At 37.5% G+C, this 15507-nt stretch overlaps 1 protein-coding gene across 1 annotated transcript in view; it reads left to right on the top strand.

The window, feature by feature from the left end:
- The window catches only part of LHFPL2 (LHFPL tetraspan subfamily member 2), a 130539-nt gene that overhangs the window by 57593 nt on the left and 57439 nt on the right, over positions 1 to 15507 (top strand). Inside the window, exon 2 of the mRNA XM_089494655.1 lies at positions 10549 to 10616. The gene's annotated coding sequence lies outside the window, so the exon portion shown is untranslated. The remainder of the gene's footprint in view (positions 1 to 10548; positions 10617 to 15507) is intronic.

Raw genomic sequence — 15507 nt, 5'->3', positions numbered from 1 at the left:
CTTCCCCTCTAGTCCTCCTGGTTATCCTATCTGATAACAAAGCCACATGGTGTGTTTCTTCCAATCTTAATACCTTTTCTGCTGAGGAAAGAGACATTACTGTTTTCCTCAAACTGACAGAGGGAGAGGCAACCCTCCATGAATTGTAATGTATTCTAATGAGCTAATTCACCAAAGTATATACTTAATTTCAGTGTTAATTGGGGAATATAATGAATTAAAGGAAATTGCTAGAAAAAGCTATCAGAATAACAACTTAACTAAATAAGTTAATTAACTATCTGTTCCCACAATGACATTGTCATTACCATCATCACCATCATTAAATTGATTTATAGCTGGTGGTTCCCCATAAAATCTGAAGGAGGCCAATAATCTGCATTAAAGACACACACAAGTGAAACCATAAATTAAAAATATCTAAAATAATTACAAATTATAAACATATATTAAATTATAGTAAAAATATACAAGTGAACGATAATAAAAGTCCAGATATTTGTTTCCCAAACATTTCCCCAAAGCTTATTATAAACTGATAAATTTAACTAATGTCTGAAAAGTGTGGGAGATCACCAGATCTGTAACAGAAGGCACTTCCAAAACCAGAATTGCCACCACTGAACAAATGCTACCACTATATTTATTTATTTATTTAGCTATTTTCAGAACCAAGACAATTCCTTTGGGGGTGGTTTGCAACATAAAATAATCATGAAAACAGATTAAAAGTAAGTTCCAAAAATCAGAATAATAACTGGCCAAAAACAATTAATTACAAAACCAGGAATAAAATAGCAGTTGTCAATATTCTTCATGTTTTTATTAGGTTACACAGTGTGTGTGTGTGTGTGTGTGTGTGTGTGTGTGTGTGTGTGTGTGTGTGTGAGCGCGTGCGCGCGCGCGCGCGCGCGTGCTTAATCCCTTGTATTCCTACCTTTCCCCTGCAAGGGAAGAACTAGCAGACAAGGAACAGGAGTATTTATGAAGCATTATTTTTACTTCCAGAATACTGTGAGATAAGAAAATAATTTGAATTTACATCAGTTAAAAGGATGAACAGTATGAGATTATTTCTCTACGAGGAAATGTCACAACATTTTGACTTTTTGGTTTAGAAAATTAACCAAGTATAGAGAGGACATTATAGAAGTGAACAGAGTTATTCATAGTAGGAAGAAAATGGCTTGGAAAACGCCTCTCTTGATTTTGCATAATATTAGGTATTCAGGTCATCCAATTAAGCAGAATGGTAGGAAATTCAGAACAGATAAAAGGAAACACTATTTCACATAGCATACCGTTAAACAATGGAATTTGATGCACTGGATGTACTGATGACAGCCAACTTGGCCAACTTCAAAAGCAAATTAGACAAATTCATAGAGGATAAAGCTATCAGTGAGTACTACTTATATATATTTCTTCTAGTACCATAACAAATTATTGCATTTATGTCCTGGTTGTGAATTTATCCTAGTTAGTCACCATGAAGACAGAATGTTGTCCTAGATAGGCCTTGTTCTGATTCACTATTTCTTATCTTAGGTTCTTGTGGTTTTGGACCACAACTGTTGGAGCTGCATCCAGCTTGGTTTATGGCTTTATCTTCCTTTGTGTACTTATTTTTGTTTTTGTTTTTGCTTTTGAAGTGATGTATCCATTATGATAGCACCTGGGCGGACCTATGCGTTTATGGCTATTTACCAACTTTACAGGGCATTTCATTGAAATTGTTATGGAGCGTCCATTGAAAAGTGGAAAGTGGAAGCTTCTTCACGGCATACAAACCTGACATTCAGATTGTGTTCAAAGTGATTTCTTTTCTTTTCTTTGAAAAAAGGAAGGAATCAGTACAGAGTTGCAAATATATTTGAAACACATAATACCCTAATAATTTTTATTATCTGCCCATCACTAGAAAATGCCTAAATTAAAAAGAAGAAAAATCCCTAAAACTCTTATCAAAGCTTAGAAAATTTGATTAAAAAGTACAACTGATCTGGGATTGCAAATGATATGGATCTGGTAATATATAAATATATTTTAATAATAATAATAATAATAATAATAATAATAATAATATGTTTTATTTTTATACCGCTTTTCCGAGGTGATCAAATTTTGCTTTGCAGTAACTTGCAGAAGGCATTGAAACAGGAGAAGAAATCATACAGTTCACTGATTAAATTGTCTGTAACCATTTGTTTTCACTGGGAATTCAAAAGGCAGGAGTGAGTGTACATTTGGATATACAATTGTTACTTTAAAAATGCCTTGCAACATTGATTTAGAGGGCCTTCTTAGTTTTGTAAGATATCTGGAGACTTGATTACATCTAACCAAATAATGTTCAGTATTAGTCAGTTGAGGATAAGCCAACAATTGTTCTTTTAGTTCCTGAGGCAATACAAAAAAAATGAATATTCCAGAGAGTTAAAACCAGCATTTTCATTAGTTTTATAAAGCTTATAGGGGTCAGGTAAACATCCCCTTTAGAGTTTCAGTGAAAAATTCCAGGAGGCCAAAAGTTACTTCCTACATGTTGTTGAAGCCCTTTGGAATTTCCTTTTTTAAAGGGGGAAAAGAAAAAGAGTTAATGTTCATAGGAAAGCCATGTTTTATTATAGTGAAGTTTGCATATTACATACTCTTTGCAGTAGCTCTAAACTTAATTATAAACCAGATGGCAGTTTGATTTAAGAATTCAGTCTTTGAACAAAGTAGTTGAATCAGGAGGCCTAATTGTAAGCTTAGATAACCAGGGCTAAACGCAACATTGGTCCTAACTAGGATAGACTCACTGAAATGAACTAGTCTTGCATATCTCAACTGATATAAATCCTGCTGATTTCAGTGGGTCTACTCTAGGTAGGAGTAGCATTGAATTTAGCCCCTGTAGCCCCTAACAGTTTGTGACTGTTAAGTGAAATCAGTGGAATTCAAAGATATAGCCGTGTTAGTCTGTAGGATCAGTATGTAGAGAGATCTTATAGCACCTTTGAGACTCACTGAAAGAAATAAATTGGCAGCATGAGCTTTCATAGACTAAAGTCTACTTCCTGAGATGCATTTGGTGGAGTGAAAGCCAGGGACAGACATATATATGCCATTGGTATGTGCAAATGTCAATTCTAATTCAAAATCCTTTGTGTATGGAAATGAAGTGGCAAAGTCCAGTTTTAACAGTAGTCATTTGTGAACAAAGGCATTAGGAATTAGTCTTTGTGTGTGATTAGAAACTAGCCTGTAGGTTAAGAGAATAAATGAGTGTAGGATGGCCTCATGAAGATGGAGTCAGAGAGTGTTGAAATGTGTGTTGTGTGCCAGGAAGCCATTATCTTTGTTCAGTTGATTGCTTAGGGACTGTAATTTGTAGATGAACTCCCAGTTCTGCTGTTTCTCTTTCTAATCTGCCTTTGTAGTTCTTTTGTTCAAGGACTGCTGTTCTGAGGTCTGAGATGGAATGCCAGTTAAATGTTCTGCCACTGGTTTTTGTGCAATCCATTACTAATGTCTGACTTATATCCATTTATCCTCTGGCACATGGACTGGGCTGTTTACCCAATGTAGAGTGCAGATGGGCATTGATGACATAGTATGGAATAAATCACATTGGAGGATGAGCACGTGAAAGTCCCCCTAATATTGTGGGTGATGTCATTCTGTCTTGTGATGACATTTCCTGGATAAATGTGCGGGCAGAGTTGTCATCTTGGTATGTGGTAAGGCTTGGTACTTGTGTCTCCATCTGTGCCATGTGTCCTCGTGTAGGTAAGTACCTGTTTGAGGTTGGGCTGTCTGTAGGTGAGTGAAGGTCTACCACCAAGAGTCCTTGAAAGAGCAGTGTTATTGTCCAGGATGGGTTGTAGTTCATTGATGATGTGCCTGAGTGGTCTCAGTTGGGAGGTTTATGTGACCACTTATGGGGTTCTATCATTTTTTCTCTTCAATCTGTTCTTAATAGATCAGTCCTGGCTACAGGTCTTGTCTTGTTTATTTGGTTTTTACTTCATGTGATGGGTACTGAGTTTGAGGAATGCTTGCTCTAATTCCTTGAATTTGGCAAGGAATTGTGAGTCTGAGCAAATGCAATTGTTTCAGAGGGTTTGGCTATAGACTATGGATATGGTGGTGTTCGGGGTGTGTTCAGGGTGGAAACTGGAGGCATGTAAGTACGTGTAGCAATCTGTGGGTTTGCGATATTGTGTGGTGCTTATATGTCTATTTTGTATCTGTTCTGTGGTGTCCAGAACGTGAACTTGTTTTGTAGATAGTCCAGGCTGAGGTTGATGGTGGAGTTGAAGCTGTTGAAACACTGGTGAGATTGAAAGATTTAATAAAGAAAATTAAAAAAAAAGAAAGAAAGAAACACTGGTGAGAAAAAAAGGTGTTATTTGTAGTTGGATCCTCAATCAGAGTATGGGCTGAAACAGATGGTCATAAAGAGGTGGCTCTACACTGCCTCTTTGACCTCCATATCAGGGCCATGGCAACTGCATGCCGCAGCCCTGATCTGGCATTTTTCTGGCCCAAAAAGAAGCAGCAAAATGTTGCTCCTTTTTGGGATGGGAAAAGGGTGCCCTTTCTGCCGCTGCAGCGGCTTTTGGTGTTTCTGTGGCATGGCACATGTAAATGCTGTGTGGTCGGTGGGGTGGCATGACACCGGCTTGGGGGAAGCATTGGGGCATATGCAGTGTGTATGCCACACCCCCACGCCACCCCACAGCCAGCATTTTTTGCCGGTCGGTTTTGGCCCTATATTTCGTAAGCAAACAAAGACTTGAGCTTGTTTTGAGCTTCTGCAGATAGCATAAAACAAATAATGTCTTCTCTGGATAACCTGTTACCTAGGAAAAGTTTTAAAATGCCCCCTAAATCGTATTTTTGATGGTAACTTTCTTACAAAATATGAGATGGGAAACAGACTGGTTTTCCCCTCCTGTGTGGCATATTTACATTTATATTGTGTGCATATGTGATGGCTATTATGAACTAGCGGATAGACAGGAGAAGAATAAATACCAAGGTAAATAACATGGTCTCATCTGGAATACTTTATGTAGTTCATTTGTCATTTGTACAGAATTGTTTTAACCAGGCAAAATGGTCAAACAGATCCATGTCAGAGAATAAGATTTAGCTTGGCAGAATGTTTTGTCACAGCTTTTGAAAAAGAACATTGATCTTTTCCACCTTTCTAAAGTTGATGACAAAGAGCCAATGAAACCATAAAGATTCTGTTTATTTTATTATAAAATGAACAGACTGTATTTTTTTGTGAAAATAATGGAGTGACTCTAGCAGCACTGAAACACTCTAGGCTCTACAGTGAGCCTAGAATGACACAAACACAAAAATTAAAAGGAAAGAAAAGGTTCTTTGTGGTAAACTCTAAACCACAGTTAACATTCCCACTTTCCCTTGGGCTGGTCTTTCTCCATCTACAAAAATAAATGCTATATTAACTCCTTCAAAACAGTTGCAATAGTACAGTAGCTCTCTTTCTGGCCTTGAAGAGCACCATTTCTGCAGATATTTTCAGAACAATAGTTTGAGCAAGTGGTGGAAACCTTTTCTCATACTGTTCAGAAATCTGTGAAAATTGAGGGAGTTCTACAGAAGAAGAAACGCCAACGATGTAAAACAGAATAAGCTGTTTTAGAGGCTGAACAGACCATGCCTAAAGAGTGGTCTGCAGCCGCCCCTTTCAGTGCCGGACCAGGGCCGTGGCAACTATATGCCACGACCCCAATCTGGCCTTTCCGTGGTGCAAAAAGCAGCAGCAAAAAGCAGCTCCGTTTTTGCCACAGAAAGGGTGCCATAGCTGCTGATGCCGCCGCTTTTTAGCACTCCTTTGGCACTGTGTCATCTGGACGCAGGGGCAGAGAAGTCACACTGGCATGGGAGCGGAGTTGGGGTGTGCATCTTGCAGATGCCATGCCTCCACTCTGCCTCTATGCCGGTCGTTCTCATCATTCTACCGAGGCTGTCAGTTTGTTAAATCTAGTCATAACAGTATATGACCAAGATATATGAAAACCCTTCTGGTTTTTCCTTGCTAAATCTCTCTCTCTCTCTCTCTTTCTCTCCCCCCTTTTTTTTGTACATTTATTTTTGAAATACAGTGGTGTTTGTTCATGTAAACCAGCATTGTGTAGTGGTTTGGGCATTAGACTATGACTCTAGACCCCAGGGTTCAAATCCCTACTCAGTCATAGAAACCCACTTGTTGTCTTTGGGCAAGTCACACGGTTTCAGATTAAGCCAAACCTCCTCTGAACAAATCATGCCAAGAAAACCATGTGCTAAGTTTATCTTAGGATTGCCATAAATCATGTGACTTGAAGGCACATGACAACAACACTATCACTAATGTGTTTGGTCAGTTATAGGGGGAAATAGGGGCAATAGTTATAATCCATTTGTTCCTATAGGTTGGACATGACCCAGGCAGAGATGTGAGAAATGGAAATTTTTCTGATACTATGTATTTTTTTTTTAAATGTTCTTATGATATATCATTATCGTCGTCGTCTTCTATATTTATAGTTATCAGAACTGTTATACCTTGGTGAGTCAGATGCAAAATACAGTAAGTATGCTTGCCATCCATGGATTTGAGCATCTGCAGACAGCAAGTGTCACTGATTTTAATGGCCACAAGTGCAGAGGGTCATGGTTTTTGGCATCCGTGGGGAGGGATCCAGAATGGAACTCACACAGATAAGAAGGGTCCTCTGTATTGGTTATGAATTTCTAATAATTGTTCTAAGGAGACAAGAATGAACATATTTCAGAGGAACAGACTAACAAATGAACACACCACTAAGCTTGTTTCTATTTCATAAAATTTCTTGCTTCTCAGTTAGAAATACAAGTAATTAAGACAAAATGTGATAAGTTGCTTATGCCCATAGACTCATACCCATTCTTTAGTGAAACATAATGTTCACCTAATTGTATTCAAATTTTTCTCCACTTGAACTGGAATTGATAGATCTATATCAGACACAGTTTTCTATAGATATGCATCCTTTAAAAAGTGTTGTTTCAAGTATAGTCATACTCAGTTAAATACAAGGGAAGTATATGCTATTCTCTTTATGTTATTACAAATATTTTAGTAAAATAATTTCCATATAGCACTTTCTGTGTATTTGAGTACAGGTGGAGTGCCTTTTATTTGAAATTCTGAAATAAAAAATATTCCAAAATTTGAAACTTCAGGAGCTACAACAGAAGTAGTGTCATATGTAGATTTGCAAGTCTCGAGAGGAACATGAGGCTGGAGGTAGATGTGAATGAGTAACCAGGAGTGCCACCACTGCTGCCTCAAAGGCAGAAGCAGGTGGCTGAAGAGCTCTGTGGAGATCTCCTAGACAGTAACATGTCTACACCTATAAATGGTGTAGTATTTGCTGGCTGCAGAGACACATGAGATTTCAAAAACCTGCTTTTGAAAAGAAGAATAGAGTGAAACCTTCTGATCACTAGGGTGTGGTGGGAGGAAGCAAGTGGCATCAGAAGCTGATTGGGGATGGTACCCAGGAAGAGTGGCCTCAACAAGAGCTGCAGACACTGATGGGCAGCCTGAAATCCAAGTTGCTCTCTCTAACCACATCTCTCTGCAGCCCACAGATACTGCACCATTTATTTGTATATAGGGTATCTGAGCACAGGAGATGTCTGGGGAGCCCTCCAACCATCTGCTTCCATCTTTGACATGGCAGCAGTAGTGATGGTCCCAGTCATTCATTCTCAAGGTAAAAGTGGGCGGTTGGCAAATATTCTCCCCATATAATCCTCCCCGCACACTCAGGTCAGCAGGGAAAAATTTGCTGGAGGTCTCAACTGTGCGATATGTGAGGACCTTGCAACGGCCCTTTTCCATCTCAGCCTCATGAATATGGAACAATCTCCCTGATGAGCTCCGCTCCACCACGTCTTTAGACCTTTTAAAGAAGAATCTCAAAACCTTCTTCTTTTCCCAAGCTTTCCCCCCATTAGATGTGACTTTGGTTATTTCCCCCTCTATTTTGGTATCGACTGTGACATGTTTCTGGATTCCCCCAATCAGCTGGCTGAGTATTAGGTTTTTATATGCTGTACGCCGCTTTGATCAAATTGGAAAAGCGGGATAGAAATAAACTTTCTTCTTCTTCTTCTTCTTCTTCTTCTTACTATTATTATTATATTATTCCAAAATCCAAAAATATACAAAACCCAAAACGCTTCCAGTTGGAAGCATTTTGGATAAGAGAGACCCAACCTGTGTAACATAAACCAATTGTACCAAATTAGATATCATTATTAATATAGTTGGAATATTTCTGAGAAAATTTGGAGATTTTCAGAAATTTTTTCAGGTGTACATTTTTTAGAAAACCCGCATTACTAGACCCAGACAAAGTTAAACATTTACAGTTGCCATTACTTTAATGTTTAACTTGGTCTGGATTATGTGCAATATGTTTAAAAATACTTTAACTGAAAAAAAAATCATACTGAAGTACTCTTGTTTGGGTTGTGTTCTTTTCAGTGACCCATTTTAACTGTGTTTTTGGTTTGTTTTATGTTTTAATTCCATTTTATGTTTCACTTAATTTATTTAATAATAATTAATTTTGCCACTTTTTATTTCCTTGAGTGTTATTTGTTGGCAGAAAGGCAGGATATTAATTCAGTTAATTAAATTAAGTTACCATATTGGTGTGGTTGAAGTTAAGCTATTTCTGTTCCCCAGAGAAGTATAAAAGGGGCAGGCGACCACTAACTTTCTGTTTTCTGACACCCTCAGAAAAGTAGGCAGAACAACAGCTTTGACTGTTCATGCATTTTTCTGCTTGTAGTTCTCACTGGCCTTCCCTGTAAATCTCATGCTAGTTATTCTAGGATTTCCATGTTCTAAGATGAATATTTAAAACCAGCAGTTGATAGAGTGCTTCTACATTGTCTTTCTTTATAGTCCTCTTCTAGAGGGGTTACAGAGAGTTCAATGCTATTTCCTTGTTTGTTGAACAATACATTAGTTCCCTTGCCATACCTCTTGGTAGATGAAAAGAATATGTTTAGTCTGAGGTGTGTAGGTAAAAGTTTCAGACAGATGTTTCCTATAAACATGAAAACTGAGTGTTGCTTTTGTTCCTCAGAATATAGTATGAGGCATAAGCTGAGTTGTGAAAAGATTTGCCCATGCAAATGGAAGTGCATTTAATGTAAACTTTTCTCTGATGTGTGGCATTTCTTTGCCAGTTTTATAATGTGAACTTCACTACCTTAAGATAACACCCCTCTTTCATTTTGTAATGGGTAAGAAGCTAAGGAGGAAAGAAGAGGAAGGGAGACACTTGATATGGACATATAACATTTCCCTTGGTTTGTTTTTGTAATGGCTTTTGAATAAAAAAAAAGATGTGGTCATCAGATAAAGCCACATTGTTTCACAGTCACAGAGTTTTGAGTTAAACAATTAAAATTGACAGTATAAACTTAAAGCTATGTGGATTTTCAGACTAAACAAGGAGTCCTTTGAATTTTCAGTTTATATATATTTAGTATGATTAATTTTTATGTATAACAATATGTAATAACAACAAATAAATACAACCAGAAAAGAAAATAAATAAAAAAGGAAAACAGGAGGAAAAACAAAACCAGAAACTGCAATACTGTCAGTCCAGGAATACAAACATTGTTTTTAAGTTGAGCTGTATGCAAGAATTATTATACAATATCCTTTTAATTGCTTAATTGTTGGGGTCCCCATAAACTGAGAGAATGCTTGAGAGCACATACTTTGTTGTCATTGTTGCTGCTGCTGCTGCTGCTGCTGCTGCTGCTGCTGCTGCTGTGTGCCTTCAAGTCATTTCCGACTTATGGTGACCCTAAGGCGAACCTATCATGGAGTTTTCTTGGCACCATTTGTTTAGAGGAGGTTTGCCATTACCTTCCCCTGAAGCTGCAACTTCCCCTGAGTGTGTGACTTGCCGAAGACCACACTTTTTATTAAAGACAATATTTGGTAACCTTAAAATAGATACTTATTCTCCTTGCTAATTAGAAGAATTGCAGTAGAGGAAACACAAATAGTTTTGGCCCATAGTTTCAACTGCAATGACAAATCTGGCCCAGCATCACTGTGTCTCATCTCATGCTCTCCTATTTCCTTGGAATCCATGCCTCTGGGTACTACCAACTATTGCCATCTTGAATCCAAAAAACATGGATCTTGAAGACTGATTCCCAGATTCTCAAGATTACACTGCTCTTTTCTCAGTCTGTTGTGCTGATTTAGAAAGTCTACTTGTTAAAATTAAGTACTATAAAGGAAAGAACTGTGCATAATATTGAACTGGCTGAATCAGTCAAATATTTCACATCTTGCAAAACATTCAGAATGTTAATTTTCTCAGTGAAGTAAAAGTATTGTTTCAATCTATTATTTTATCATTTTCCAACATGGAACCGTGAAATGTGAGACTAGAACTGAGTGATTTCTTGAATGGTATACCCATTTCTTACTCTGCACTTCAATTATTTTTCCAGGTATGTCTTGCATTCCTGAAGTAGTGCCTAAATTTTCCAGGAGAGCAATACAGTGATTTACAAAACAGGTGAGTAAAACACAGGGTACATTTTCATAAGGTAAATAACTCTGAACTTGGAAGATGGAAACATCTCTCTTTATGGTCAGCAGCGAACAGCATTTGTCTGTCAGATTACACAAAGAGTGGAGGAAATCAGGCAGATAGCTTTTGTGTTGTAGATATCATTTGGCAAGTTTATTTGCAGAAATCTACAACATTAACATTTCATTTGTTACCTCTACTTGAAACACCTCCCCATGTTTTCAAATTTGAAGAACCTGGAAGTCTCTTGACCAGGCATCAAATAGCAGAAAAGAAAAGTCGTGGCAGACCAGCTATTGTCCCATCCGTTCTTTTTCCTTCTCTTTATAACTGAACTTGTAGAGTTATATCCACCCAGACCTTTAAGGTACAGCAGGTCCTTGGTATCTGCCAGAGTTCGGTTCCAGGACTTCCTGTGGATACCAAAATCCGTGGATGTTTGAGTCCCATCAAATACATTGGCATGTTGTTCCTTACCTAAAATGGCAAAATCACGATTTCTTATTTGAAATTGATATATTTTTTAAAAAATATTTTCATGCTTTGGATGCTTGAATCCATGGATGAAGAATCGGTGGATATGGTGGGATGACTATTCATTTTGATTTTGTGCTTGTTTTTGTTTGGCTGTTTCATACTTAGTGCATTATTTATTTAGATTATTTAATCACTTCTTGATTATTAGTTTACATTCTATTTTTCTTCAAGGGGTTCAGGGTGGTCTATTTGTTTCTTCTGAGTCCCATTTTATCCTCATAATGGCCTAAATTTGACATGGTGTTGAAACTGTAGAAGGGAGTCCCCTTTCCATTGTCTCGCTACAGTTCCTTTTCTTCAGTCTTTGTCACATGAGACGGTAGTGAGGAGGATGGGGCCATCCATCCTACTGATTCTCAGATGGAAGCAATTCTGCCAGTCACAGTAGTATAAATTTGGGCTAAGAAATTGCCGTTAGTCCAAGCTCTCCAAGTGATCCTCAAGGCTAAGTGTGGATTTGAATCCATTTCTTCCTAGCCTTGTTCTGAAATGCTAGCGTCTAAAATCAAATATGTTAGGATTCCATCTCAAGTTCTTCCCTCTTCTTCCATTTGTTCTCTTCTCAAAATCAATTGTTGATTGTGTATATATCAACCAGCATCCAATTTTAGCATTATATTATTTAAATACCAGTGGAAGTAGATGGCTCTGCATGTGTTAAAATAGCCCTTAACTTTATATGCCAAATAATAACTCTCGATAATCAATAAAGGTTGATTTGATACACCATAGCTTACAAGCACAGTTATGCAGCTCTCAGAATTGGTCCACTTAATGCTCACCCAATCTTAACACACATTCTCTGAGTATCCTGATCCCCAAGGCATGTGTACTTAATGGTACATCCTTTCAGCCCCTTTTCCCTACCAGTGAAAGAGATGTATTGCAAGGAAGGAAACAGATCTCTATCCAACGTGAAGTTGAAGGTTTTCACGGCCAGCATCCATAGTTTTTTTGTGGGGTTTTTAGGCTATGTGGCCATGTTTATTCCTGACATTTCACCACATAGCCCGAAAACCCCACAAAAAACTAAAGATCTCTATCCCTTTCTTTTGAGCTTCCCTGTCCTGTCAACAACGTAATGGCTTGCTGTTGCTGTTTGCCTTAAAGTCATTTCTGACTTAAAACAGCTCTAAGGTGAAGTTATCACGGGCTTTTCTTGACAAGATTTGTTCTGAGGGGGATTTGTTTGTCTTCTTCTGAAGCTGAGAGACTGTGACTTGCCCAAGGTCATTCAGTGGGTTTCCCTGGCTGACTGGTGATTCAAACCCTGGTTTCCAGAGTTGTAGTCCGACCACTACAGTATACTGGTAGGGAATTTTAAAAGGTGCTAAAATGCATTTTACCATAAATTGCATATAAAATATGCATTTTGGGATTAGATACACATAAGTGGCCCTGATTTTGGAGAAGAGATTTATGAATGAATATACCTATCTATCATTAATTAGTGAAGACAGGTTTAATCTAACAAGAATGAAAATACTTCTCCCCCCTCACCCTAGAGATTAGCACCAGGCACATCCTAGTAGCATCACAAAAAAGGGTGTTCTTGGTTATCAGTTTCATTCAGAATACATTTACGCATCAACAAAGTGCTGAATAATAAATTGTACTGTATTGATTTCTAGTCCAATAGCTTCACATTTGGACAAAGATTCCAATTTTGAAGGAAAGCTATAATAAAGGTTTTCATATCTTGCTTATTTGTTTTCTTTCATACGTGTTTTATTTTTATTCCTGGAGAGGAGTTCATTGATTTCTTGTCTCATATACTTATGTTCTTTGAAAATGTATTTTAAAATCCCCATGTATCTAATGTTGCAGAAGCCAAACATTCTGATATTTGGAAAGGAGTGACCTAAGCAATTTGGGACAGAAGTGATATCATCTTTGGACTCTGTCCAATCTTTGTAGCCTATAACTCTTAACATTTTGAACACGGAAGTCGCCCCCAGAGTATATTTCAGGCTCTGTTGTGTGAGATGAGATCAGCATCTTGCATGCAGCAGAAAATTACTCTTTAATTACCAACAATAAATCAGACCAGCTTCTTTTAAAAACAAAAACAAAAATACTCTCTTCACCAAAATTAAGAGTATTATTTGAGTGATAATAAATTGACAAATACTGGACAGTAATTTAAACCATTTGCTGGGTACCACTCATGTAAATTGTTCTAGCAAGAGAGCTGACATTTGTATAGTCGACTTGTTGACTTTTTGACATTTTTATCTGATTAAAGAAAAGCAGATTGTTGATATTCAAATAACTATTGCTTTGTGATGCAGAAATTATGATAAGCAAATAAATCCATTTCGCTAGCAGAAGGATAATGAACCCCTGTCTGCTGTTCCACTAATGAACACACACTATTGAATGTAACATTTTGTTATTGTAACCTGCCACTAAAATACACATACATTATAAACTATGCAGTTGCCCTCTCTTTGCTGGGAGCCTGTTTCAGGTGCCATAGGTCAGTGGCAGGCAGGAAAAATTCCACTGCATGGCCAGAACTCTGCTTATCTGATGTTGGATATATTTCCAGACTCTTTCATATTGCCTCTATCTGTTAAGAGTCCTGCCATTCAGAGCCTTTTACACTTGTGTATGTTTACATGCCTTCAGGTCACCTGTTGACTTTTGGCGACCACATTAATTTCATAGGGTTTTCTTAGGCAAGGAATACTTGGAGGTGGTTTTGCCAGTTCCGTCCTGTGAAATATAGCTTACAGCTCCTGATATTTGTTTGTGTACTAAATACTAACCAGGGCTGATGAAGTTCAGATAGGATCTGGTGTCTTTAGAGTATTTAGTCTTACTAGATCCTTATAAAATATATGTCATCTATGTAAAATGTATTATAAAATCTTAGTAAAACAATACAGGATGAACATCCCTTATCCTGAAATCTGAAACACTCCAAAATCGGCTACATCAGTGGCTGAGACAGTGACACCTTTGCTTTCTGGTGGATTGGTGTAGACAAAGTTTATTTCATGCACAAAACTGATAAAAATATTGTGTATAAAATTAAATTCAGGCTATGTTTACAAGGGGTATATGAAATATATACGACTTTTATATTTATATATAGGTGCCATCTCCATATAATAATAGGTTTTATTTATATCTTGCCTCTTCCAAAGGATCGAGATGGGTTACAATAATAAAAATAAAAGTACATAAATAAAATACGTAAGTACATACATAATAAAATTCCATAATCCCCTTATTCCCCCCTATCTTAAAACTAAACAATAACATTATAAAATACAGATTAAAATTATTTAAAATAGACATAATTAAGCAAGACATCCTGGGGCAGTTATAGGGCAATCCTGGGACGATCAATTAGGGAAGGCCTCAGGGAAGGCCTGCCAGAAGAGATCGGTCTTTATGCCCTTTTTAAAGCTGTCAAGAGAAGTGATATGTTGGATCTCTCCCAGCAGACTTTAAAGGTTATTACCTACACCTTGTACTGTGCCTGGAAACTAATAGGCAGCCAGAGCAGAGATTTTAGGAATGGTCGCCTCTAGATTTTCTGGTGACCAATCTGGCTACCATATTTTGAACTAATTGAAGTTTCCAAACTAGGCACAAGTGTAGCCTCATGTAGAGCACATTACAGAAGTTGAGTCAGGACATTGCCAGTGCATGTACCACCATTTCTAGGTCCCCTGGCTCCGGGAAGGGTCACAGCTGGCATATCAACTATATCAGCATATCTCATTATGTTTATGCAAGTATTCCAAAATCTGAAAACATCCAAAATACTTCTGGTCCCAAGCATTTTGGATAAGGGTTACTCAACCAGCAGTACAAAAGAAAGTATTTTCATGGAGATCTGTGTGTGAGTATGCATGCATGCTCCCAAAAGATAATATACTTCAAAACTAAAGTGAAGTTTAATAACTTTTTAAGAGTTTGAAACATTTGCTCAATATGGGAAACATTCTTCCCTGCAGATAATGTGTTTTTGTTTGTTTATTAAGAAAAGTCAGGCTGGGGAGAACAAAAGGAAATTCAATACTTGGGAGGTTGAAAACAGCTATTGAATTCAAACTGGTTTTCCAGATCAAGTTAAGCATTTTTTCTTCCTGGAGATTGGACGCATTTCAGGTCACTTCCTGAGGCTGTCAAATTCATTATGAATGTGATAGTGAGAGGTTCTTGTGGGGAAGGGGGATGGCACACATGCTGAGGCAACTGTTTAAAAAACAACATAAATGTTCATAAAATTTGCTTTAGTTGTATTCTATCCCCAATGATTGGTATTTTGTTTGCCTTCCTGCAAGCCACCATGTCTAAACTTTATTTCATTAACTAGTCAAGA

This window comes from Sceloporus occidentalis, unplaced genomic scaffold (assembly GCF_023333645.1).
Source record: "Sceloporus occidentalis isolate IW3139 unplaced genomic scaffold, rSceOcc1.0.p SCAF_1, whole genome shotgun sequence".
NCBI lineage: Eukaryota > Metazoa > Chordata > Lepidosauria > Squamata > Phrynosomatidae > Sceloporus > Sceloporus occidentalis.
Note: the sequence above shows the minus strand (reverse complement) of the source record. Positions and strands in the feature narration are given on the sequence as shown.